The 27,957-nt window shown below is 34.1% G+C and overlaps 1 protein-coding gene across 4 annotated transcripts in view; it reads left to right on the top strand.

Moving 5' to 3' along the window:
* Positions 1-27,957, top strand: part of NAT1 (N-acetyltransferase 1) — a 52,959-nt gene that overhangs the window by 5,477 nt on the left and 19,525 nt on the right. Inside the window, exon 1 of one of the 4 annotated variants that reach the window (XM_085958713.1) lies at positions 26,780-26,853. The exons of the other annotated variants lie outside the window; for them this stretch is intronic. The gene's annotated coding sequence lies outside the window, so the exon portion shown is untranslated. Of the gene's footprint in view, positions 1-26,779; positions 26,854-27,957 lie in introns of those variants that run through there. 4 annotated transcript variants of the gene reach the window in all.

Raw genomic sequence — 27,957 nt, 5'->3', positions numbered from 1 at the left:
TTATTATATTGGTTTTATTTCGTTATAGTTGGTATTTTAGGGAATACATTTTGAATTAGACGATAATAACGTGTTCATAAAACTTTATAAGAAAATTCAGTGTTGCTATAATCGGGATTTATTTTCCCATGTAAATATTTTTCCCACTAGGGACACTTTTATAATCATTGTTTGTTTGCAAATAAATATTTAATCGCCGGTGTGGTTAGAGCTACAAACATGACGTATAATTTACAACAGTATTTTTTTATGATTCTTTTCAATATTCAAGTAGTTTCTCTGTAAAGCTACACAAATAGTGGATATTAATCGATAATTCGTTGAATGTTAATTATTTAAAAACAAGATCCATTGCTTACAGTTATCCGCGGCTCGCTTTCACAGAATTGGCAAATTGTACTAAATTTTTGTGTGAAAATTATTGCTATCAAAAAGAATGTGGAAGTACACTCGCAAAGAATGACTTGCCAGTTTTCTAAATTTGTATAGCATGCGATCAAAACTTTGCAGTAGCCTAGTTAAATTGATTTAAGCTGACGTAAAAGAATATTGTTTTATCGCTTTGAATATAGGCGGAGTAATTATTATTATAAACATACAAAAAACAGAATGTAAGTTCTTCAGAACTGGCTTTTTTGTTGTCAAGAGAAACACAATATTATTGAATTAAAACTTTTTTGGTGAGTGAACGCAATAATTCTCGTCCGCATGGTATGCTTGTGAATAAATTGTTCTATAGTTCAATTAATAAAACGTGAGTACTATTTATTTCCGTCCAGCTTCGTGGCCTAGCAACTACTTATGAATCTCGTGTAATTTTAATTATCCACCTTGAAGAACCGTTTAAGATGCGGTTTCCGTATAAATAATAGTGCATACTATTTTATATTAAAAAAAATGCTCAAGTTAATATTCAGATTAAACAAATCAGTCTCACGCAGGGATCAGAAACTTGTGATTACTCGATTTGGATAAACAATATTTTAATTTTCAAAGATAACTGAACATAATATCCCAAGTATATTAAGGTGAAAGCTTTGACAATAACTAATGTAAACCGTTCACAAAGCAGTGGACTCGAATTGCAAATAATATGTAACGTACATAATATTATTATATTGTGTACTCCAAAAAAGTGGAAGATAACCTTGTTTATACATAATTTATAGAGACGGACCTAAAATATAATATGAAAGTGAAGTTGAAAGGATGTTTACTAAGGCTAAGAATTATTGAATTATCCACAAGACATTTCACATCGCATTTTTATTTGTAACACAGTACCGTTTTGAGTGGGGATTTATTTGCGAGAACTGAATTTAGATCAATAAACGCCCTGCAAAAGGGTTAAAAAAGATTTTTACACAGTGCGTCGATACATAATCATCGAAATAGGCCACCACTTTACAGAATAATCATATTCTTTAATTAACTATTTCTTTTATTCAACGATTAATTCGCAAGATTTAAGAATGTACCATTCAATTATTGAACATTCATAATTTTGAAAAACACTTCTGAGAAAATATATTATAACTAATAGAAAAAAGTAAGACACCCGGCAGGATCGAACCTGCATCTCTTGGGTTTATCTCAATAGTAGCTTGATTTGGAAGAGCGCTGATGAGCAGGTAGGTATTATAAAAGGTCAGTAGTTAAAATTTGTCGTAATTAGTATGTCACCTAGTCACCAAGAGATGCAGGTTCGATTCCTGCCGGGTGTCTTACTTTTTTCAAAAAGATTTTTTCTATTGTTATAATATTATTTTCTCAGAAGTGTTTTTCAAAATTATGTATGTTCAGTAATCATGTTAATTTTGGCCAAAATATATTCAAATATACAAAGCGTTTTTTGAATCATCAGGTGTGATAATACAAACAGTTCATACGAATCTCTCATTTAGTATAATCAATATTTTTAAAAGTATTATTATTTACTAGTTATTTCAATATAATATGCAACTTCTATCACTACTTTCCTAATATGCTCAATGTTCTTGTAAATATTATTTTTTGCATATTAATTTTCTCACGAAATATTCTTATTATGTTTTCATTTTGTCAATAAAATTCTTGATAAAATAAAGGTCAATGGAGACATTTTTTGTGTGCATTTCTGTGCAGGAAAAAACATTGCAAATCGCGTGGGATTGATTACTGACAGTTTTGTTTTTTTACTAAATTGAAAGCTTTCAGGAGAGATAACATAATTAAATTATTTAGTAGGTAGGTACCTACTCTACGTCAGTTGTAAATGATATATATTATATCTATCACCAATTTTATTTATTGTAAAGTTTACTATAAAACATTTTTTCGTTTTATCTATTTGAATATAATACAGCGAGTGTTATTTTCCCACCGACGTAAAACTGACTTTCTGTTTTTTGTAAGTACCTACCCAGTTATTTAAAAAAATAATCACACGGCAGATCATTCTCATTTGAAAACTGCAATGATTTTTAATTTTTACGTTATAATTTTCAGCTAAATTAACACGGAAAACAATGTCTTCTTATTTTATGTGCCTAATTAATGCTAATACTTGACTTTAACTAATATTTGTGGCTGAAATAATTAAAGAAGTATGTTATTGTTGATTACATTGGAATGTATTATTTCTGTTTACAAAATCGATATTATTTTAATGAGTTTAGAAAATACAACCCCACGCATATAACGCTAGCATTAACCCTTATAATATTAATATTTATGAACTAGATGTCAATCACACCATCTGCGTTATTTGAATGTATTCGATATTCGTACAATTACTGCAATAACTCACCCTACTGTTTCGCGATACAGGGTTAATTAAGTACATAGCCATAGGTGGATTATTTTTGTCCGCTGTCAAGAGTTATTTCAGGCTTTCAAGCCATTGTCAAAACCGTGCAAACATCTCTACCAACTCTCGAATTTTTCACTCACCACTAACAGATTAAATGACAACCGTCCCACGATAGTATAACAATTAAGTCAAGGTATAAATTAATATGTAGCATATTATGTCTCACAATTTGACTACGGTCCCGTTCACAGAACCGACAGACAATATTCCGTATCTTTTCTGCTACCTAGACCGCACTTCCACGGGCACACGACCGACTTCTAGGACATTAAACTTAATGTGAGTCCAAAAGAGATTATCACGTCGACGAATTTGCCTCCCGCGGATGGTGTTTTACCACAGATCCATTTCCTTACCACCTTACCAATCTTTTGAGGATCGATCCCTCTCTAACTCGAAACTTACAAGTTGACAAAATTGTAATGGTCGACCAAATGGTAAAATGTAAAAATCTTGCTGCTGTGTCTGAGCAAACTTAAGTGCGTTCACTCATGCTGTGTGGTTATTTGTTGTAGAAAAGGAATACGCCATAGACTGAATACGCCCTATTATTAAATACTCAATCCAATTATATTCAATCCAATTTTTTTAAACACTGGCAAAACTATACCAACCATTACAATGAAGTTCTATCGATTTTTATACGGGGATGTAGCATATAGAAAGATAAAATAATAGAGTGGATGTACGATGTCTTTATAATACAATAAATTAATGTAGGCGTGTTTTGAAAATAGGCGCAGATTGTTTACAAAATAAGTAGGTATTATATAAATCATTACAACATTGCACTTTATATTATAAGGAGGTACATTTTCCATATTGTATACGTCGGGAACAACTAATTACCCTGCTTACCACACTTTCATATTACTTTATTAGCCCTCCATAGGTGTTAGCCGGAAACATTCGCTTTGTTAAATTGATTTACGGTGTAAGTAAATTACCAGTTCAATGATTTACTAAATTGTAGGAAGAATTTATTGTGACTGCATTAAATATGAATTCAGCTCACACAAGCATTTGATTATGTTATTTTATTATTAAGGTCGTTGTGTTTATATTTATATATAATAAAATAATATAGGTACATCGCAGTAATATATCAAACAATGCAAACTTGTTATTATTATAGTCGACCTTGGTTTTGAAGGTGCACCCGTCGTTTGCGTCTCTTTGAATGAATTGGTAGTGCATTTTCTTTGTTCAGATATTGTGTGTCATTCGATGTTACCAATGATAAATAATCTTCCAAACACCATACGTGCACACACAATCACAACCAATAATTATATTATAACACAATCAAAAACAATGCCAAAATATAACAAAGTTCAGCGTAAGACAAAATTTAATAATATAGTGTAGATTTTCAATCGACCTTTAAAAGTATTACGTTGGCCGTAAAAGTGTAGTGTTAAAATATATATACCTAGTATCGAAGCATCGTACTCCTGCAGCAAAACTGCCACGTCTCAAATTTACAGCATTCACTTAGTTATTCCGCTACCTACTTATACTCCCCTTTTCAACGTTTTTCTTACTTCTCATCTACAATAACTGCATCCGCGTATTGTAGCGGTTATTATTATGAGGTTTAAATTCATTTCCATCCTACGAGTTTTTCGGCCAATTTGGCCAATTGGCCATTCGTCCAATACACAATTGAAATACGATCAAGACCGGGTTTGTTTTCTCTTACAGTATGTTACCCGTAACCTAAAATACGTCGTAATAAATACGTATTTATGACAACTATTTAAACCATTATCAATCAATAACCAAAGACTATTCGAAAAATATCATATTTTCAAAAACAGTACAGTTTAATTTTCGTAGTCTCAGAATTATCCATAATATGTGTTACATAATCTAAATTTTACATACTTAATAATATCAATAACATATTATAAATGAGACTATTTTGTATGCAATACCTATCTATATATAACTGAAAAAATATTGTTTAAATTGCTAATTGCAGGTATCGCAAAATTCTTGCCGAAACGAATATTTTATTTCTCGTTCACAATGAGGGCGTCTATAAATAATAAAATATTATAGGTGCTTTCAAATAACAAAAAGATTATTATATTAGTTCCTATTTTTACTTCCATAAATGTCATATCGAAACAATCTGTAGATGGAAAACGACAAGCCATGTTGTGGGTACTGCTTAGGTTATTTTTTTGATATAGCAATCCACTTGCTAAGGTGCGATCTACTCGAATTAATGCTTGAATTATACAGTAGTCCAATATCCGCGTGTTGAACGACCTTCATTGCTAGATATACAGGGTTTGAATCCATTCTTTATTTTTAGACAAAAAAAAAACTGTCCATCCAAACTTAGACGCCATCTTTGTGATTGTTCATATTCTGAAGAATGCTTGTTCGGTATATTTAATTGTACATCTATGTACAAACGCGGTCTGTTATATCACAGGCTATATTATCTACCTTCATAATACGAATCTTTGGGTTTTGGGGATCAACTATGTTTCTTGCTAGAAATTTTCGACGTACCTGTGTTAGTGTTGACAACCTTACCTACTTACTATAATTAAAGTGCAATACTGTAATTTTAAAGGATTCAAGACGAAAAATGTTTTTTTTACTATAGTTTTTTTTCCAGAAATAAGTACTATAATGTTTACACCTTCATATTATAATCACCTTAGTAAAAGTTGGCAACACTGATGTGTACCTACGTAGTAATAAATAAAACACCACTTATCCTAAATTAATTTTAAGTGTCAGGGTTTATCCTTCCAATATATCACATTTCATAATTTTGTGAATTTTATTGTTTGTATTATAAAACTATCTTGAAATGTGTGCGGTTTTAACAGATGCGGACGATAATAGAGTGAAGTTTACTTCAAACATTCTGTAATGCGAAATTACTTGCAGCTAATTTAACCATAATCTTTTTGTCAGCTTCACTTTCATATATTTAAACTTCATTGTCTTCAAAAACTAATTGTTTCAGCGTCACGTAACATCGCTTTACGTAGAAGTACATCATTTATTTTACATTTACAGTGACACCGTCGGTACTGCACAAGCGATTCTCAGTTGTAGTGGTATTTGCTAGCATTGAAATACGAGGGTGGGTCAATAAGTCCTTAGAAAAGCCGACAGGTGGCGCGACTAGTACTGTAAGCGGTTTGTTTTCATGCAGCGGCACTACCGATTCAGTATGCTGCGAAGTTTCAATCAGATTGGTCGGGTTGTTGTGTGTTTCTCGTACATTTAAAAAAAAATTGCTTGTGGAAAATGGAAAAATGGAAAATGGAGAAAATTGAGTTTAGAGCTGTTATTAAACATTTTAATATAAAAGGGTTAACAGCAAAGGAAATAAAAAATGAGTTGGATTTAGTTCACGGCATATCTGCTCCTTCACTTGCAACTATTTATAACTGGTTAAATGAATTTAAACGTGGTCGTACATCAACAAAGGATGAACCACGCTCAGGACGTCCTGTAGAGGTGACTACACCAGAAATGATCAATAAAATCCACGATATGGTGTTAAGTGACCGAAGATTAAAGTTGAGTGAGATAATTGAGGTTACAGGGATCTCAAAAGGTAGCGTCATTTCTATTTTACATGACAAATTGGGCATGAAAAATATTTCTGCAAGATGGGTGCCGCGTTTGCTCACAGTCGACAATAGACGCAATAGGGTGGTGGCCTCTAAAGCCCTGTTGTCGCTCATGCAACGCAATCCGGATGAATTTTTTCGTCGCTTTGTGACTGTAGATGAAACATGGATACACCACTATACTCCCGAGACGAAAGAACAGTCAAAGCAGTGGATTGCGAAGGCAAACCATGTCCAAAGAAGGCGAAAACCGTAAAATCAGCTGGCAAGGTTATGGCTACTGTATTTTGGGATGCACGTGAAATTATTTTCGTTGACTATTTGGAAAAAAGAAAAACAATAACAGGGGATTATTATGCATCTTTATTGGACCAGCTAAAAAACAAAATTGAAGAAAAACGGCCTCATTTAAACAGGAAAAAAATCCTCTTTCATCAGGACAATGCCCGTGTTCACACATGTTTACGATCAACGGCTAAAATTGAAGAATTGAAGTTTGAATTGGTCGACCACCCACCGTATTCGCCAGATTTAGCTCCCAGTGACTTTTTCCTTTTCCCAAACTTAAAAAAATGGCTAAGTGGACAACGTTTTTTTTTCAAATGAAGAAGTCATCGATCGGACAAATGCTTATTTTGAGGACCTTCCGAAAACCTTTTTTTCTGACGGTTTAAAAAAAATTGAGAAACGTCCAACCAAGTGTATTGAGCTCCAAGGAGATTATGTTGAGAAATAAAAAAAAATACAAAAATAAAAACTGTTTTAATGCTTTTTTCTAAGGAATTATTGACCCACCCTCGTACATACATAGCAAACAATGGCAATATATAATATTGCGAATAGCCTATAGTGCCCCACTGTAGGATGATTTACCTATATCAATGCGCAACATCTTTCATCTGTAATATTATAAATTATATTTCTTGATTTTTGGTTTTGATTGACCCCTTTGTAGAGTTCAACGTTTTTCGTAAATATGTACCTATAATAATACCTACAATTAAAACAGGGGATTTTTTGCCTAGTCCAAGCCACACAATAATATCAAGATACATCGGTTTGGGGAACATCGTATGAAATTGTTCTAAAGTTGTGTCAAAATAATATGTTCTGATGCACGCGACCTTGGGTTTTTGTGTCCCGGCGTGGATGGAAAACATTTAGACATTATTATACAGATGTTCTTGGTCTGGACTTAACTTTATCTGCCTTCGCTTCAAACATGCCATCTTTACTTAGCGATATAATTATAATGCATGAATGAAAAACTCGCGTTTTCCATTGTTACCGTGCAAACCACAAGTGAATGGTAACAATGAAAATGAAATTCTGTACTGAGTTTCTCTCTTTCGCTGTGACGTGTTGAAAAAAAACCGATTGTGTTTTATTATCGCGATTAAAAAAAATATCAATACGATTCTTCCTAGATGGGAAATGCATTAAAAATGCAACTATCACTTGGTTATGAATATGTAGTAAATAATATTCACTCGGTTTAATGCACGCGTTAACCTTGTCTTAACATCGGTTATATACCTACATGCAGTGGTAGTATTATAATAATTTTATATCAGCGAAGAAAAGATCTCGCCTGGCGTAAATCGCAAGTCATCATCGTATACTGCTTTGCCAGGATATGACGCCGATTCGAAGAGGCGCATTTATTCGTCTGCCAAGTTCAAAACTTTGTTGCTGTTTTAAAATTTTACTTATGACGAATTGGAAAATTTTAATCTGGAGTATTTTTTAAGTATGTTATACCTAGCTATTCTAACTACGGCTGTATTCGCTACCACAATAGATGATACATTGGAGTGAAGACAATACAAAATACTCTTCTATCAAATTTATAAAGTAAAACGTAAAAAAATATTCACTGTGACTCATCACTCAACTCACAAGTTTTTAGCCATACGATACGACGTTTTTACTACGCCCTTCATTATCCATAACTAGAAAATATCCCAGTTCATCATCACAGTTCTAACTAAACGGTAGGGTGCGATCTGTTAGGGGTGAATTATTCATTTAATTTCCAGATTGAATCCAAATACAAAAACATATGATTGTTGATTGAGTAGAAATTCTTGAAGTAAAGACTTTAACCGATGGTTCAAAATATAGTATCATTTTTATTTTATAGTTAACTATATTATATCATAATAATATTATAATTCCTCCCTTACGATCGCTGTTTCGTAGAATGGTGTCAGATTCTTTTGGCAGTGCAGGCGACTCATTTATGTGTTGGTATCGTTACTTTCAAATGATGCTAACACCGATCTAAAGTGAATTCGTCGTAGCCGCAATACCAGATGAATCTGTCCTTCCTCCACCTCACTTCAATTCTTTAAACGACTATCTAAAACACATGTGGAAGTTAAAACATTTTTATATGACGTGGTAAATATACAGTGGTTTTAGAATAATATAAATATTCACAGTAGGTACTAGGTACCAACCTACAAAAATTAATAATTATAGTAGGTAATATGTATATTATTCTCATCCATATCATATTTTATTTTTGTTAGGATCTTATATTTATTATACTCGTACCTTGTATGTCATTAAATATGGATCGTTTTAACTCTTTATCACTCTTCGAATTTATTCATACGTTTATTAATAGTATATATCACATCCAACATTAGCAATAGTTATAATTTTAATAATGTATTGTCATATATTATTTTGGCCCCCAATTTCATCAAAATTATACGGGACATACTGGAAATGTAACCGACAGTTCAAACGTGGAACCCGATAATATAATAATATACCTACCTAGGCAATATTGTCCAGGTTAACTAAAATTAGATCAAAGCGTCACGTGCGCACGTTTTCGAGATGAAGAACATACCATCTGACCCAATTTACGCCAGGGAATGCCTACCAAGAATTAAGTAACTACCTGTTACGCAGCTGGTACTGATACGCCCCTGCTCTTATCCAAAAAATACATGGGCAAGATTGCGCCGAGGAGTTTAATGAAAATATCGCTCAGGATTTCTCACAAATTAATTCAGCAGAATTTATCATATCACCTTCTCGGCAGACGTGGGTAGCATAATAAATTATCGATAGGGATGCTGAATTATTCATTACATTTTGCAATGTAATAATTGATTACCAGCAGCCATTAGCCGTATTACAGCGATTCGCATAATACTTGGTCTTCTGACAGGTGATTCTGTGACTCGGAGCGATGCCAATATTCATAATAATTATTATTACGAGTCGTCGAGTTTGACAGATACGTCGGTCGGTCGCTTACTGCCCAGCTGATTCGCAGAGAAACCGCGGCGTTTGGACCTTGCACGTTTTGCCAATATAATTAATTATTGTACGTACACACCTTTTCACTCGGTGATTCCTATCACGTGCATATTAATCATTGACCAATTAATATAGCTAACCATTTCAGAGTTAATAGTTTTATGATACGTCGAGCTGCTTACACCTAATTTATAACATCTAACTGCACGAATCCAAAATCTAAGTAATATTAAAAAAAAAAAAAACTGAGCGGAGCTAGAGGAAGCGAGGAATACTTGTTATCCATTCGCTCAAAGCTATTGGGCCCTTGAACTTGATCAAATGAGTACCTTGGTATCAAAGTGGGACATAAGCCATTTACAAAATTTTACAGGAGACTCACAAACATGTGTGAAAAGTGTCCGTTTTTCATATAACATACCATATTTAAACTCAAAAATCTCTATGAAAACTACCGTTTTTGATACTTTTGGTGGATTTTTTGAAAAGAGCATCACTTGCACTACCATAATCAATTAAAACATGAATTTAGTGGGAGGTGGCGTTTGTCCCACTTTGATACCAAGGTACTCAAATATCTACGCATTGAAAAAAACGTGCATTTGATGACCAACCACGGGCACCTGCGACCCACGGTCTTCGTCTTTATACATAGAGACGGCCGTCGCTCTATGCACTAAGGCCACCATGGATAAATAATATGGATATGATTGATATGAACATGACGTCCTACCTTAACTTTCACTAAGACTATGCTCTTGTCTTGATAATGGTTTTCTCACCAAAAATAGCTATCGACTAATTTTCAGATTTTAATTCTCCTAATATTATATTATCTCGCGGTGAAGACTCCATACTAGGCGATTATTTAATTAAAGCTTACTTTAATAAAAATAATTTTTAATTGCCCGTTTGCGTATTTAAATAATAATATCATTATTTTATATTCTTCAAAATAATATAATTTGTCAACGACATCTGTCTGTAAATTCGGACACAATTTTAAAAAAACCCATGCGCTTGCAACTAATTCGGTGAGTTTCACGCATACACATACAAACGATTATACACGTATTGTATAAAAATACACAAAATGTCAAAACCTGAAGATATATTATTGTATACATTATAGTGCTTGTTGCTTTCTTTCTTGAAATATCTATTATAAAAAGGTAAAACATAATATTGTTTGTTCAGTAATACACTGAAGATCAACAAAATTCAATCTCTGTTCCTGTAAATATAGCTGTCCTAGAACTTTTTACATACCGCAGCCTACTTACTTTCAACAGGCGCCCTTCGCCACCGTTATTACCTAATTAAAAAAATAAATATACTTGTTAATTAGGTACGTAAATAACCATTACTATAATTATTGGGGTCTTTATTTTGAATGGATAAACAATCAACATTGGAATCATTTTTCCGTTATTATGACTATGTGGTTTATGTTAGTTAACTCGAGATACTTGTAATTGGCATGTACTTAATTCTCCCATTAAGCCTCTGAACAATTAATACCTCATTGAGATACGGTTAACCGGAAGTATTCGATGGAACGGAGTCTACAACATCTTTGCTTACGTAAGCCCTGCCAAAATACCTACATTGAGCACGTTTCGATCGTTGAGTGCTCCGTCGACCGATGGTCAATGATGATGGAAATCAGGCTTCGTTTTATCATTCACGATGACGGCCCGTAGCGAGATGTAGATGTGAAGCAAGGACCTGTCAGTGCACGCCGCGGCATTCCCGCGAATCAAAAGCAGGGTCTGCGATACCGGTTTTCGTTGTTACGAAATACCGGTGTTTGCATACCAATATGCATGTTTTTTTGTCCATAATGTATGCTTTGCAAAATAACTTCAAATGATGCACTGCATATTTTAAAATAGTTAAAATAATATATTATATCTCATAGTATCTGTAAATGTTGGAACGATCAATTAATAAACATACCCCACATAAGCTGTTCTATTAAACCTAGACTTTGGTAATTTGCTATAATATTATGTAATGTTACCGCTTAACAGTAAAGGTGCGCAGATCACTTTTATCCGTGCTTATAGTAGGTTGTTGCATTTACTATAAATGTTTGCTACCTACAGAGTTTTGATCGCGCCTGTTTCACCGCCCGTCTCTTTTAGCGATCTTCCACCCTTTATTGTTAGCTGCTGAACTATTAGACCGTTCGTATAATATAGTAGAGCAGTGCTCCGCAACCTTTTCTCACCCACGACACACTAACGGTCTTCCTAGTATTCCGCGGCACACCATACGTAAAACAATTTTTACACCAAAACATGGACTCTACATACTCAGAAATAGCGTTTTTAAATGGTATTAGAGGAAAAATTAATGGTATTGATTGTATGTTTAGCGATTTTTTATATTTATTAATACATCCACTTGAATTATGGTTAGTTATCGGATTACGAATAATTATTTGTCGACTATTGACAAAATAATAATAAATAATTATATCCTAAAATCGCATGTTTTAAAATATTAATACCAGCGCAGTAACATAGCGATTTTGTTTTTACTATAAGAGCAAATTTGTAATTTGTGTTTATCTCACTTATCTGGTTGACCTGGCACGCCGCCCCCCTGAGCCTGGGTCGCCAGACTAGATCCCTGTCAGCCCCCCTCTTGTGGAGGCCATGCATCAAAATTACATTAATTTATGTTTGATAAAAAATAAATATACAAACAACATAACACACGACGAAGAACTAAATGTACGTCTTTCCATGTATTTTTATTATCAATATAATAACTAATTATTGTGATAACTGAGCTTGTTTCAATGAACGTACAAGTTTTATATATTTTGACTTGATATTTGAAAGAGCAGCACGTAAAGACCCTTTAAGCAAGACTGTTTATTATTTTTAATTATAACTTTAGTTGAAAAACTTTTCTCACCGTAGAAACGTTCTCGTCGTAGAAAATGGGAGCTGAACTGCGATAGCCTTGATAGCCTTGTCGCAAATCCGAGGATATTCTTTATTAACCGAAATCCAGACAATACCCAATGCAACATCGGCGAAGTTCAGTTAGCGTCCCGTCGTTTCTCAATTCAACTTGGATCTTATAGGGAAAGCGCTTCTATAGAATTTTCGGCATTGGTTGCAAAAGGGTTTCGAATCCAATCGTATTGATTGTATGAAAGCAGTGATGAAATTTCTTTTGCAGCAAAGCTAAATGTTTTTGAGACGGTTAATTGTTTGTTTTCAATGGTGGTCTGGTAGGTCCTTTGGACATTTGTAGAGATCCTTGTCCTAACTCCTTCTAATTTATCAGAACACGTCAATATATTTTCATTCTGACCTTGCATTGTTCTATTAAGTTTATGCAGGTGCTCAAATATATTACCAGCCATGTACGCAAATTTGGCTATTAAGTAAGTATTGTATAATATACAAAATTGTTTATGTTTTTTTTTTAGCAATGCTCCGCGGCACACCTAGCATCGTCTGACGGCACATGGTTGCGGAGCACTGTAGTAGAGTATACGTTTTATAACTTTGCACTTTTCACTACACTGATACGCCTATTTGCCTGATTATCTCGCATAAAATTAGATCAAATAATATTCACTTGTATTAATATGTCGCAATACTTAAATAAATAGTTAATAAAATATATGTAAACAAAATATTTTCATCCTATAGCCGGAGACCTATAGTGCATACTTTTCAACTATAGTCTATACATCATAGTTTATCCATGAACATGGTAGGTACTCTTGTCAATGGTGGCAGTTCAACTGTCGATTAAAAATTCATATTGTTGTAGTTTGTTTTTCTTTAATTTCATATTTTCTTAAACTGCTCCAGAAAATGTCGGTATTTTCTTTTTGCGTGCCAAATACCGTCACTGCCGTCCCTGTCGGAAAACCATCTGGACAATTTTTTGACAGCGGCGAATATCGCGGCTAGCGTCTGTCGCGGGGGCGGTGGCCCACCTGCGCAGCGGGACCTTGGCGCCCCCGCCCCCCACCGCCCGCCGCGGGCAGAGCGCGGGTCGATGACCGCCGCTGCTAGCCCCCTTTGTTCGACGCTATTGAACCCGCCCTCTGCAACACACACTCGTCCACACTCCGATCACATACACTCGTACAAATCACGCACGTGTGCAGGCTCTCAGTTGCAACGGCCTCCGTTGCTAGGCGAATCCGCCGACAGACGCTGCGATTATTTCGTGTACCTCTTCTGACCAATCTTGCGGCCAGTGGCGTAACTATGATGCTTCATACCGCGCCGCGGACCGCTCGTATCTAATTCTGATTCATATACAATACCCGTTCGGTGAGCGATTTAGGTTTTTTTATCGATTATCGATTATCGAAATCGTAGTCTTGCTAGAGAAAAATGAAAGGACCAAACCCAACATAATAACCGTCGTAGATACATGCATACTTTTCCCATCTGCCATAAGTAGGTACCTACCTAATAGTTAAAGTGCGATAGTTATTTTGATTTCTGTCCAACTTCCGTTTCTACTTATTCGCGCGTGACATAACGCGATACAAATAAGTAGCCGTATAATACAAGCATTGATATCGGTACTACAATCCAAAGTTTTTTCCACACGTCCAACCACCGCAGTATGGGTCTTCCTATTCTTCTTTTCTTTTCTGGTATGTTAAAGAGGAACCTCTTTGATGGTTGAATGTCTTCGATTCTTGAGGCATGGCCTGCCCAACGGAGTCACACCACTTCCACGTGTATTGACGACTCCCGAGTCTGACAAACTTATAATATGTTGAAAGATTTATAAAATCATTCCTTGGCTCTACAATGTGTGATATTGTGGATCTTGGTCGCCTCTCGGGGTGGTTTATTATAGTTATTTTTTTACGAGAAATTGTTGCTATTCCAGTTTCCATTCGCTGGATTCAAACCCGTAACCTACGGCTTCAGACGCTGACGCACTGACACTGTCGACTGTTCCTTTAACTTCACATGAAGTGCACGCATTGGTGTGATTCGGAGAGAGGTATTTAGCAAATCTTTTGCGGTTTCGCGGTATAAGTAACCCGACAAAATTGTCCCACATTTTAGAGAATATTAAGCATTATAGAGTGTGTAGGCGGAATGGTTTTCTTTTTTTTTTACTTTTACGTCGTTGTTAAATATCTGACCGCAAAAGCATCAGTCACATCACACGTGATAATAACTTGATGCGACGTTTCCCAAATCGTGAGGCAAGTCTGTTCCCGCCCAGAGGTCCCTAAACTATCACAAACATGGAGGTATTTTGTTTCGAAATTTACTTTCATTGCGGACGAAATGTGTCCTGGCAGTAATTTATTAACGTTGCCTTTGTACACACACTTAATACTTTAGCTATTTCTAGAATCGTACCAATTAATTCTAAAGAAATTTTTGCCACACCGGCATCTGCATTTGAAAACACTGCTATATCGTTAAAAACTACGGTAACGCAATGTGACCGTGTACATGGCGGAACGGAATGTATTAGCACAAGTAAGAGAAAGGTTAAATCTTGTGGATTAAATAATAGTTTTTTTTTCCATTTTCATTCATACAACAATATCTTGCCACTAAGAATAATTGATTGAGGGGTGATTGCGTAGATTGATTTTAATAAGATTTCAAACTTATGGATCTCGTACTGCTGACATTATATTTTGTTTTACAGTGGCAGCAGTGCTCCATTCTATTGTAATTTGCATTATCACCGATAACAAGATGTATGTATATTTGTTATTTTTAGGGGTGATACTATAGTTTGGTTGCTATGTAGTAGGTTTTATAGCGAAACTGATTTAGCGATATTTTTCAGAAATCAATCCCTCGTAGACAATCTATATTTAATATCGATATGACGTCCCAGCACTAGTTACTATAATGGTCTATCTATCTATACCGTTGTATATTAAAACCCTATTATATTCTACCAACTGTCGTTGCTTGTTCAATAATATAATTCGGTATTAAACAAGGATTCTTATTGTTATTATAGTCTATTGGACGAATAACAAACATACCGTGTACGCCAAAAGTTTCGTACACACACTGCATGGTAACTGCAAAGGAGTCAGTTATTGCGTTGGTTTTATCTTCATGGAAATACAAATTTTCATTTACAAACAATAGACACAATCTTTCAATGTCGTACATCGCTTTAGCCAATACGCGATGGCTTATATTTTAATCTTATTTTCGCAATGAACGAGCCGAGGCGAATCTAAATAATTATCACTGAAAACAGCTGTCTCGCCGTGAAAAGTCATTGCCTGGTGTTCATTAATACGAAAAAATCGCGTCTCATTGTCACACAATGTCATCAACTTTTACAAGAGCATTACTAGAAAAATAAATATAGTGATAATATTATTTCTCGTCGTATATGTATGAGGTTCGTGTGAGTTTTAAATACATGTAGGTACTTACTTACATTTTTTTGCGCGTTCTTCGTGGCAAGTGAGCCACCGTTTAGTTTCGAGAGAACCCATATAATATTCATTCTTATATTGTTTGATTCACAAATAAATATTTCGATCGTGAATGCTTCACTGTGTAAAATTCCCACGCGGCAATTATATTCAGTTCATCTCCCGTATCTTATTAAGCAAAGTCCGCACGTGACTATATTATACCTGGTATCACACGGTTGATACAATAATATCTCTAAATTATGAGGCATTTGATTACTTACTTAATAATTTTGCCAGCAGCTTATTTTGCATTTACATTTTTGACGAATTTCATGAAAGAATAATTTCATTATTTATGGCGTAGATATTGCGTCTGTATTATTCTTATGGATCCGTTCCTATGGGAAGTTGGACACCAGTGGCGCTTGATAGAGCTGCTATGAACCAGGATACAGAAAATGGGAACTGGATTGGGTTTGGTACAACAGATTACCGATCTCGAATGTGGAAAAATATGGGATAAACTTAAACATGTGTTTAAAAATATGTTGTTTTTCGTATGTGTTTACGTCTGTATCATAACAATATGCATAAAAATTTGTCAAGTAAATATTATCCGCGTTCAACCGGGGTGCTTTATTTTACTTTAGTTTATGACCTGACCGTCATAAAGTACCCTGCTTAAAACCCTTGGTCCATGGGTTATACATAGTTGCACTCTGACATATTTCATTCGTTAACTAAATCATTTCTTATGATGAGGAAACGAAATGAAAATATGCCCGGAGTGTAAATATGATCTTTTACTCTGTATAGTTTTGCTGATTTGCAGCAAACTAACAGCACAGCGACGTGATTCATCTGTATAATTTATAATATAATCATTTGCCAACGATTTATTTGATCGATACCATCAAATCAATAGTATCAATGTATTGTACGTGACGTTTATGGAATGTGGTAACCATGTATTTATATTTCACTACGTATATACCAACCACTATAGAGAAAACGCGTGCTTTTTCGTTGCTTTTTGGCCAGTTGTCAATATAATCCAAACGCTGTATACAAACACACGCTTTTCGTCCTAAAAAAATAAGATGTCTTCTTATTTTTATACACATCGCCTAGACACACTCAATTCGACTGCCAAAAATATTGTCCGATTAGTCCACATTATTCTTCGGTTTTTCCTACCTCTGATCTTCGTAAAAAGCTACTAGCTATATACATAATATACTATGTCAACTCATATTATATTGTATCAAAAATATCTACAATAATAGAAGACACGAAATTTGTTTGACCTATTTTAATCTTGCGGTCGGCATTTTATGTTGACGCTATCTTTCCGTTGCGATATTTATTATGGTCGCTTTTGCAAATCCGAACTTTGTTTTCTTCGAATGATTGAATTGAGAAGGCGCCGTGCCATGTCCTCTACGCCCAGAGTACTACTAGTCTACGCCGTAGCAGTGCTTTTCTCTGCACATTTTCTTCTCTACGATCTTTATAGTTTAGTGCTAATATTGTTTATATAATATGTTTATACTTTATTGTAGGTATTATAGTAGACTTTTTTATTTGACTGCGCACACACTGCTTAGTGTTCGTGCAACACAAAATAATATATTGGACCCAGTGGCTCCCAACCTTTTTTGGTTACATGTGTCCTGGTTGTATTATGTAAAATTTCATACTACTATATTCATCAGGAGTAGGGAATCCAATCCCGAGCCAAAATTCTGATAACGGGATTTCGGGATTACAATTTGACAATCCCGGGATTGGCATTTTTTTCCATTGTTAATATAAAATTTTTATATTTACAAATAACATTGATAAAATCGGTCAAAAATAAATCTAGTATAATTTAAGACATTTATTGTTAATAATGTATACGTTCAATCTTGGAAATACATAAGTTTAATGGAGTAAATAATATTGTAATATAAATAATAATGTGGATTTAATATGAGATTGCTGTTTCTGATAGTAAAGCCTTAATGAATGGGTTAGCGAGATTTAAAATACTAAAGCAAATCATGGTGGTGTACTTATGGCCTTTCCGCTTCATAAATCAAATTAGTCAGCCAAATATGAAACTGCCGTAAAACGTATGAGATCATGGTGGAATTACTCTGTTAATAGTGCTAAGCATTGTTTTTTTTCAATCTTTCTCTTTTTTATTAATTTATGTGAAAAAATAAAATGAATCGGCAACTTACACATTGGTATAAATCAAACTTTATTCAAACTCAGTTTATTTCTAATGTAGTTGTTTGTTAATAAAAGTATTTTTTCTGTTATATTTTCGTTTTTATTTTATTTTCCATAAAAATTGATAAAAAAATCAATCCCGAAAGCTTCGGAATTATGTTTATCAATCCCGGGATTCATAGGTATCGAAAATAGCTCGGGATCCCGGGATTGGAATCCCTAATCAGGAGTAATAAATATGTACACATTCGGTAATTCACATATTAGTTTGTAATGATTTTCAATGTTTTATAATACGTCATATTATTATGTACATTAAATTCTTGACTAATACTTTTCAGGCAATTATCTACCGAACTGAAGTTTCTAAATGCGTCCATTATTTTATTAATGTCACCTTGATTTTTTTCTCAATTACAAGAGAGATGGTAAGTCGTAGGTACTTTGTTCACAAACGTTTACAATTTTTAGCCGAACCCTGGTTCCTCATCACTGATTGATCCAACCTCTGAAAAATTCAATTAAGTCTAGAAGAAATACAAGTTGGTATGTGTAATTGGTGTATTTTTCACGTATAGGTTTTTTTACCGTGTCATTTCTATACTTGTAATGTTTGAAATATGTAGGTTGGCATTTATCTATACTATAATTTGAAGAATATATTTGGATGTATGTTTGTACCGTCCTACGGTTTTTCTTTATACAAATCCACACGCGCAGTCGGATTTCGACAAAATTTGGAAGCAGACGGAGGCCGACGAGCCGGAGTGCGTGGCCGGGGTCTCGAATTTCAGATTTAACCCGTTGTACCCCGGGGGTAGTTTTACGGTTTTTGCGGGAAAAAGCCGCCGCGTACAGGGCCTTGAAACGCGGAAGTTAATGCTGCAACCCCCATTTTTTATTGAAAATGTCGCTAGAATGTGTACATTTAAAAAATATTGGCGCTTATTTCAGCTCGATCGGAGGTCAAATGGCAAAGTTAGATGCAAATAATTGTGTTATTAGAATCGCTAATCGGCAGGTTGGCGCGGGCGATCCAGTGCTGCCACATTAGATCGGAATGCTTCACTCACGGACAACAATAAAATTGTATGTAGCGGCATCAGACCCGGAGTGCGTGGTCGGGGTCTCGAATTTCAGATTTAACCTATTGCACCCCGGGACAGTTTTACAATAATAAATTGAATATGTACTACTTTTTAAGATATTTAAATGCAATACATGTAAGTACAAAAATATACTATGTATATTATGTTAAAAATAAAAATTTCTAATATTATATTTCTTTACTTTTTTAAATTCAATCCTTTGCAATCTACGTATTACATTTAGAATTTTTATTTTCAAATATTAAACCATTCCACTCCCGGGCAGCGCCGGTTGATACTGCTAGTAATTCTAAAATTATTCGTAGGTCCTACTTCACATACAAATACCTATATGAATTATCTTTATTCTGTTTTTTCCCTGTGTGTCTAATGGAATAATAAATTTATTTTGTTGTCGAAATGTCGGTCGTTTAATTGATGTAGTGACGCATCCACGTGCCGCCAACGAAGGGGCAAAGAAATGCATTGTGGCTTGCGGCGCGCTGCACTTGCACTTTTATGAAGTCATTCCCTTCGTCGCTCGCGGCCGTTGCACTCGGCTGATGCGCTGGTCAGGCTTGTGCGGGCCATCTTTCTGAACGATAATTTTCCTCACTTTATAGATACTATTTACAACAAGAAAAACGTTTTCACTAGCGTACCATTCACTGTCGAATTGGAAATAAAACTCAATATTGTAAACATTCTGTACTCATGGATATCTAATAGTCGGCAAATAACTTGCAGTCACTTACGTCGTTTTGCGAAAGTATTTACGAGGGATCAAGGAAGGTATGTTTAATTATAATAATTATATCCCAGTTTTCTATCCATCCAAGAATAAGCGAAGGATTGTGCGTATAATTAGCAATCTTTGACAAGTAATTCTGTTTAATTTACTACCCATTGTGGTTTTTGTATTATAATTATATTGTAGACAATAAAGTTGTGTATAATATAAAAAAATCATTGGTTAAGAACATTCCTATCATTGTATCCAGACAATGAGATTATTTAAATTTACAAAATACCTACTTCGTTGGTGACCTTTTGTTCATTGGTATATGGATAAATTTGATTGCCGTCAGCTTCAGATGGTATTCTGCGATGTCTTGGCATGCGCTGTATAACGGTGGGAGGACAATGACGTCACGCTTATTACAGTTGTCGGTAGGATGTTTTAGTTTACCTGAAGCTACATGCAAATGGCTGCAGTCATATGATATTTAATTTACTCGCCGAGCTCACCTTTACAATATATTTCGTTTGCATCTTTCGTTACGAATACTTACCTAGATTTATTTATAAGTTTGCAAATGTCCAGAAGAGTCGGTCCTATGATTATAACGTTGTTAATAGTCGCTCCCTAATTGAATCGAATTTATAATACTACCAAAAATGTATAATTAATTAATATTGACAATTTAGAATATCACTTTCCATGCACTTCCTCCCACGGCTAACCGTGAGACGACCTTTTTCGCTGTTCTACGAAAAAACCTTTATGAAAAGGCATGACAGCTTTTTTGTCTCGATGATAAATATTTTCATCTTCTCACGATGGACAATTCTTTTTTTTACTTGCATTTTCCAGTTCGTGGTCATTTACTAAAATACAAACAGAAACTCGCTCTCTATGGTTTAACAATATACGAATTCTAATCTACTCCAACTAAAATAATAGACATAGGTATTATTCCTAATCGAGTGCTTGATCCTATCTCGAGTTTGTCAAACTATATTATCAGCTAAGTACCACTTTAATGTTTCTAAAAATCTAGAATTTTGAATCTAGAATAATAAATGAATATGTAGCTATATAATAAATTTAATATAATTAAGAAATATGTAGGTAGGTACCTATCTATTCGACTCGATTCAGTTGTACGTTGAACCCCCCACTCCCGTCCGTCTAGACTTGAGGCTAGACTTAGTATAATAGGTATATTACGTTTTGACTTTGAATGTTGTGGACGATTATTTTGTTACTCGGAATTTTCGGAGCATTTTCACTAGGTACACATTATATTCGACGGCTAGTAATGATTGATAAGATTCATTCATATTGATATTCGTAATTTTAATACGAACTTGCTTTCATTAATTTGTATTCTGAATTGAATATTATAGGGTTAATGAAATTATACGGAAGTGCGAAATATTTAAGGAAAGTTTTGTAGACACTCGCCGGTAAATATTATTTATCGTAAACGTGATAGTGAAATCTTGCAATGTTTACAATTCGATTTTGCATTGACCTCACTACTATGATGATATACCTACTTTGTCTTATTAAAGACTTATTATGTAAGTATATTATTGCTAACAATCAAAGTTGCATCTTATTTTTAGTTTAAATATTCTGTGATTTCTATTTGGTTTGAGTAGTAAAGTTTGTCTTTCACCTACAACGCCGTGTTTTTAATAATTTTCAAATGACATTTTCTTGATTAATTTAGTTGCTTGTGCGTCGTGAGAGGTGAGATGATACAATATAATACGACGACAAGACTTATTAACGTTGCTATTAGTGTTGTCAAATAAAATGGAATCCTTTTTTAGACAGGATATTTAAATGTTACTTTTGAATCAATATGAATACATAAACGATCCATTCATAATTACTGTTCTTATGGTAAATTATATAAAACACAAGATAAATTAGTGTAATGTTTGTTTTTGCCGTCTGATATCATTCTTATCTCGTGTTAGCTTTAGTCGGTATTTCCCACATTTCTTACGCGCGCTCTCATTCGTATACCTACTTAGATGTTTATTGAAATCTATACTTGGTTTCCTGTACCAAGATTTTCCATAAGTCTCCCTTTCGTTAAAGAACACTGCCCTATAAATAAATATGCGACATTTATAAAGCCACAATAGTTCCGAATGCAATAATAATAAAATTTATGCTAATACTGGTCGCGGCCATAATTTACAAAGCAACATCTGAACATTCTAAACTAAACGTCAGTTTTTACTCGAAAAACAGCTTACATTACACGAAAACTTCTCAGCGACCCCTCTGATGCTCGCCGAATTATCCATTCATATCAGAAACATTTTTAAATAACATTTAATGATTTTCGAATATAAGTTAGTCATGCGGGAAAAGTTTTTATAATAGCTTTGGTCTAAACTCACCCCATTTTGCGGTACATACTCATTTCGTTATGCATTGAAAAGTAGTTATTCGAGTATACGTTTTATAACTGCACTTGTTTGCACTTTGTACTACACTGATACGCCTCTTTGCCCTTTTACCTCGCATACAATTAGATCAAGTGATTTTCATGTGTATTAATATACTATAGTAATAAATGAATAAATACATAGATAATACATGTAAAAAAAATATTAGAATATATTACTGTAATACTTACATCATTTTCATCCTAGAGCCGGAGTGCAAAGTTATGACGCATTACTCGTCAATCAGCAATTAAATATTCAAATTAATATCGACATCAACGCTTCAAAGTGTCAGTACTTTTTGACGGTCCCGGCGGTCAGTCGCTGTGCGTGTTTTGAGCATAGTGATTGCGAATGATCGGTTATATAAAAAAAAACTATCCACCAACTTTTGTAATCCACCATCCCCCCTACGAACTTCGGTCATACAAGTTCATATTAGGTTATTTGAGTCTGCATAAACATCTAACCCTAAAAGTGCGGCCACACCGGCAACAAGTCGCGCGACAACTCGTTAAATTTTACGATAATTATCATAACTGCTTAAGAAATTTTACGATAATTATCATGCTTATCGTAAAATTTAACGAGTTGTCGCCCGACTTGTTTTCGGTGTGGACCCGGCATAACGCATCACACTATCAATAGGAATAAACTGTATCTATGCAACCAGCGTAAGTCAGGTAGGTTTTCTAATGATTCAAGAATCGAATTCCATATAGTATGTACTCCGAACACGAATATTGTTGTTATAAAGTACCCTTATATTCATTGATTCAACTTATATGTTAAAATTAATCTTTATTCGTATCCGAATACCTAATCTAGAAGTTTTGTTAAATGCCTAATTATTATTGATTTTTTGTATATTCTGGCCTTAATTGATATTCCGCTGGAAAACCGGAACACGGTTTCAAATTAAAGATCAACGGTAGATCGTCTGATAACATGCCGCCATATTATTTATTCACTACATAGATTTCATCATCGACTGACTGTTTATTGTAAAGGTCACACATTTTGACCTAGGTCAAATTCTATTTAAAATACAGATTTACATAATATTATATTACAAAATGATTACCATACAATAAATGTATCTGGCTACTTTCTTTACGTAACAAATAATTTCGAAATTTCTGTTGAGATGGATATTATAATACATATTACTAATAAAATTGTTATACATAATTCTAATTATCAGTGATTCCGTGCCCGTATTGTTTTCATGTACCTATCTACCATTTGCGCGGTTTGAGCTTTGAAGCTCTGTTTAAATATTGATTATCTCGGAGAAAATAGTACTTTATTTTTAGAATTGAAATGAATATTTGAAATAGGTATTCACCCGCATAAAATAATAAGTTGAAAGGAACTAAATAAAAAGATTGTATTGCATATTGTAGAAACTCCCTCACAGCTCGCAACACTGACAGATTTACTTTCACATTATAGTAGTAGTTATATGAAAAAGTGGTAAGTCTATAATCTGATGGTGTGGGTAAACTTTGCTTCCGGTAATTATTATTGTGACAAATTATCTATATTTTTATTGGGTAGTATTGCGTGTCGGTATTGAATATTCTTGGTCAGTAATTCATATAATATGTTCAGTAATTAACATAATATTCCGTATTTAAAAAAATATTTTAAAAATTGTTTAGTGTCCCAATTTTTCGTCAATATGTAATAATATAAGTAAGCCATTGCTCTGTGATACGGCATAATTACAATACATATCGAAATATCTTAAAACTTTTACATTGACAACTCAATAATAATAATTACCATAATATTTCATTTTAAATAGGTAAGTAAAAATTGCGTTGTTGCAGCTAAGCTAGTTCGACAGGGTCAGTCATCTATCTCTCTTTATCTATTATTTTCTCCTTAGTATTACAATCCGAAAATTATTCGAAACAGCGGGCAATAATGAATTAATAGTATAGATCAGTTCTTTCCAAACTCTATGTTACTAAGCCTCCCTTTAAAAAAATCTAATCTTGGCGCCTCCCCCCCCCTTTATTGCATTAAATAATACAGACACCTTTTTAAATAGTCAACAATGTACAAATACAAAAATGACAAAAATAATTATAAAAATTAACAAGGTTTTACTACTTACGTTATATTCATTTTTAAATTAATTTGTTTTTCATGCGGTGAATGTGCTTGTTTATTAGCACAATCAATTTTAGTCAATCCATTCCAGTTTCCTAAATTATACACGGGAGTCATATAAGTATATTAATCATCATATAGGTATCACATCAAATTGCAACGCACAACCATATATTCAATAGTCCTGAAACGAAGCAGCACCGCAGGCGACTTTTTTACTTTTATTAAAATAAGTGCATTAGCAAACTAACCAAGAACTCAGTAAATAGATTTTTGTTTGCTTCAATATATTTGGCGCAGAAATCTTTTAAAAGTGGAAATATGGCGAACATATTTTATTATATTTTTATAGACAAGTTTAACAACAAAATTATCGCTCCTAAGCAAATTTGACTCAAATTTCAACATTATGATTTGACCCTTTTATTTAATTTTTTCACGAGATGCCAGCGCGCTTCACAATAGTATAGAAGTGTGGTATTTTAAAATTAGTCTCCATATTTTCAGCCAGGTTTGCAAACAACCTTTTATAGGACTGTTTTTATGGAGTTTATGTTTATACGAGGGTGGGTCAATAATTCCTTAGAAAAAAGCATTAAAACAGTTTTTATTTTTGTATTTTTTTTTATTTCTCAACATAATCTCCTTGGAGCTCAATACACTTGGTTAGACGTTTCTCAATTTTTTTTAAACCGTCAGAAAAATAAGTTTTCGGAAGGTCCTCAAAATAAGCATTTGTCCGATCGATGACTTCTTCATTTGAAAAAAAACGTTGTCCACTTAGCCATTTTTTTAAGTTTGGGAAAAGGAAAAAGTCACTGGGGGCTAAATCTGGCGAATACGGTGGGTGGTCGACCAATTCGAACTTCAATTCTTCAATTTTAGCCATTGATCGTAAACATGTGTGAACACGGGCATTGTCCTGATGAAAGAGGATTTTTTTCCTGTTTAAATGAGGCCGTTTTTCTTCAATTTTGTTTTTTAGCTGGTCCAATAAAGATGCATAATAATCCCCTGTTATTGTTTTTCCTTTTTCCAAATAGTCAACGAAAATAATTTCACGTGCATCCCAAAATACAGTAGCCATAACCTTACCAGCTGATTTTACGGTTTTCGCCTTCTTTGGACATGGTTTGCCTTCGCAATCCACTGCTTTGACTGTTCTTTCGTCTCGGGAGTATAGTGGTGTATCCATGTTTCATCTACAGTCAGAAAGCGACGAAAAAATTCATCCGGATTGCGTTGCATGAGCGACAACAGGGCTTTAGAGGCCACCACCCTATTGCGTTTATTGTCGACTGTGAGCAAACGCGGCACCCATCTTGCAGAAATATTTTTCATGCCCAATTTGTCATGTAAAATAGAAATGACGCTACCTTTTGAGATCCATGTAACCTCAATTATCTCACTCAACTTTAATCTTCGGTCACTTAACACCATATCGTGGATTTTATTGATCATTTCTGGTGTAGTCACCTCTACAGGACGTCCTGAGCGTGGTTCATCCTTTGTTGATGTACGACCACGTTTAAATTCATTTAACCAGTTATAAATAGTTGCAAGTGAAGGAGCAGATATGCCGTGAACTAAATCCAACTCATTTTTTATTTCCTTTGCTGTTAACCCTTTTATATTAAAATGTTTAATAACAGCTCTAAACTCAATTTTCTCCATTTTCCATTTTTCCATTTTCCACAAGCAATTTTTTTTTTGAATGTACGATAAACACACAACAACCCGACCAATCTGATTGAAAATTCGCAGCATACTGAATCGGTAGTGCCGCTGCATGAAAACAAACCGCTTACAGTACTAGTCGCGCCACCTGTCGGCTTTTCTAAGGACTTATTGACCCACCCTCGTATAACTAGCGGCTGTTTTATAAACTATACATTTTCAAACTGCAAACCTGTGGCTACATTAATTAATTGTGTCAAACTTTCCGCGCCTCCCAGTTTGAAAATCGCTGGTATAGATAACAAGTGGCCATGTGACGCATTGTTTATTGCGTTTATTTTTCACGGAATACTTTCTGCTTATATTATCAGAATTGAAAGAGACGCGGCTGCTGCTTGTAGCCATTATGTACGTATAATTACGCCGCGTTTGTTTTGTTGTGTTCATCTGTGCTTTTCGTGGAATATTGGTTTATTGTGAAATTATCGCTCGAGCTTCGTTCATCACACTGCATTGTGATTGCCTGTTCATTGGATTGCCGACGGACAATCGTTGGAAACGTATTTAACATTGCTAACTAAAAAAGTCATAATAATTCTGCTTCAGGTAAGCTTTTTTAACAAAAAGTCTTCTGGTCGGCAAAGTGTGATTCCACCAGATTCACGTCTCAAAGTCTACCTACTCTTTTTATAATTCTGACTTTTTTACAAAACAGTATTCATGATAATTTTTGTAAATAATGCAATTGGCAAATATTGTTTAAATTGTGCTAAAATACCGTTATTATTGAGTAAATAAATAATTAAAATTATAATCGGAACGATTTTATTAATAGATATTTCCGCTGCTTTGTGTGCGCAGTAGGTATGTTGCAATGTTGCATTACATTACATACCTAGATATTTATTTCTTCATGAATAACAATAATTAGCTACATATTATGTATAATAGTTGCGTTATATAAACTTAAATCGTTATATATACACTTGCTACGCGTAGGAGATAACATGAAATGACTTCATTTGCATTATTTATTTCCACCAACAATAATATTATTGTATTCACCGCGTTTACCAATAATCAACATGTATTATATTTATATTGTCGATACCTCTCTCCTGATATGTATCTTAAAAAAAACAATTACAATTATTTACTTGACCAATTCCTTGTTAATTTCGTAAGATCAGTGATAAACAACCAGTTCGCGAGAATTTACAAAACTTTCGGATTGCTCCAGATACATATTATGGTAAAATTCCGCGCAGTGAATTTAAGTTATTATTATCTATCGGTATTCAGTTTTCTTGTTGCCCGTGTTTAAGTTCATTTGTTGAATGTACATCATCAATCTCGAGTTTTCAAGTCTATTCCAAGCAGAATGACAGTCTTGCAGAACTATTAATTTTAACCGAAACCGCCCACCCACTTATTGATAATATTGTCCTAACAAAGTTTTAGAATCGATTTTCTGTAAAGTTTGCTGACACAAAGTTTTCTGAAATTGCGGGC

This window comes from Rhyacophila brunnea, unplaced genomic scaffold (genome assembly GCF_057557595.1).
Source record: "Rhyacophila brunnea isolate RB1 unplaced genomic scaffold, BYU_Rbru_1.0 scaffold_8, whole genome shotgun sequence".
Classification (NCBI taxonomy): Eukaryota; Metazoa; Arthropoda; class Insecta; order Trichoptera; family Rhyacophilidae; genus Rhyacophila; species Rhyacophila brunnea.
The sequence above is the reverse complement of the archived record's forward strand: the minus strand, read 5'-3'. Positions and strand labels throughout refer to the sequence as shown.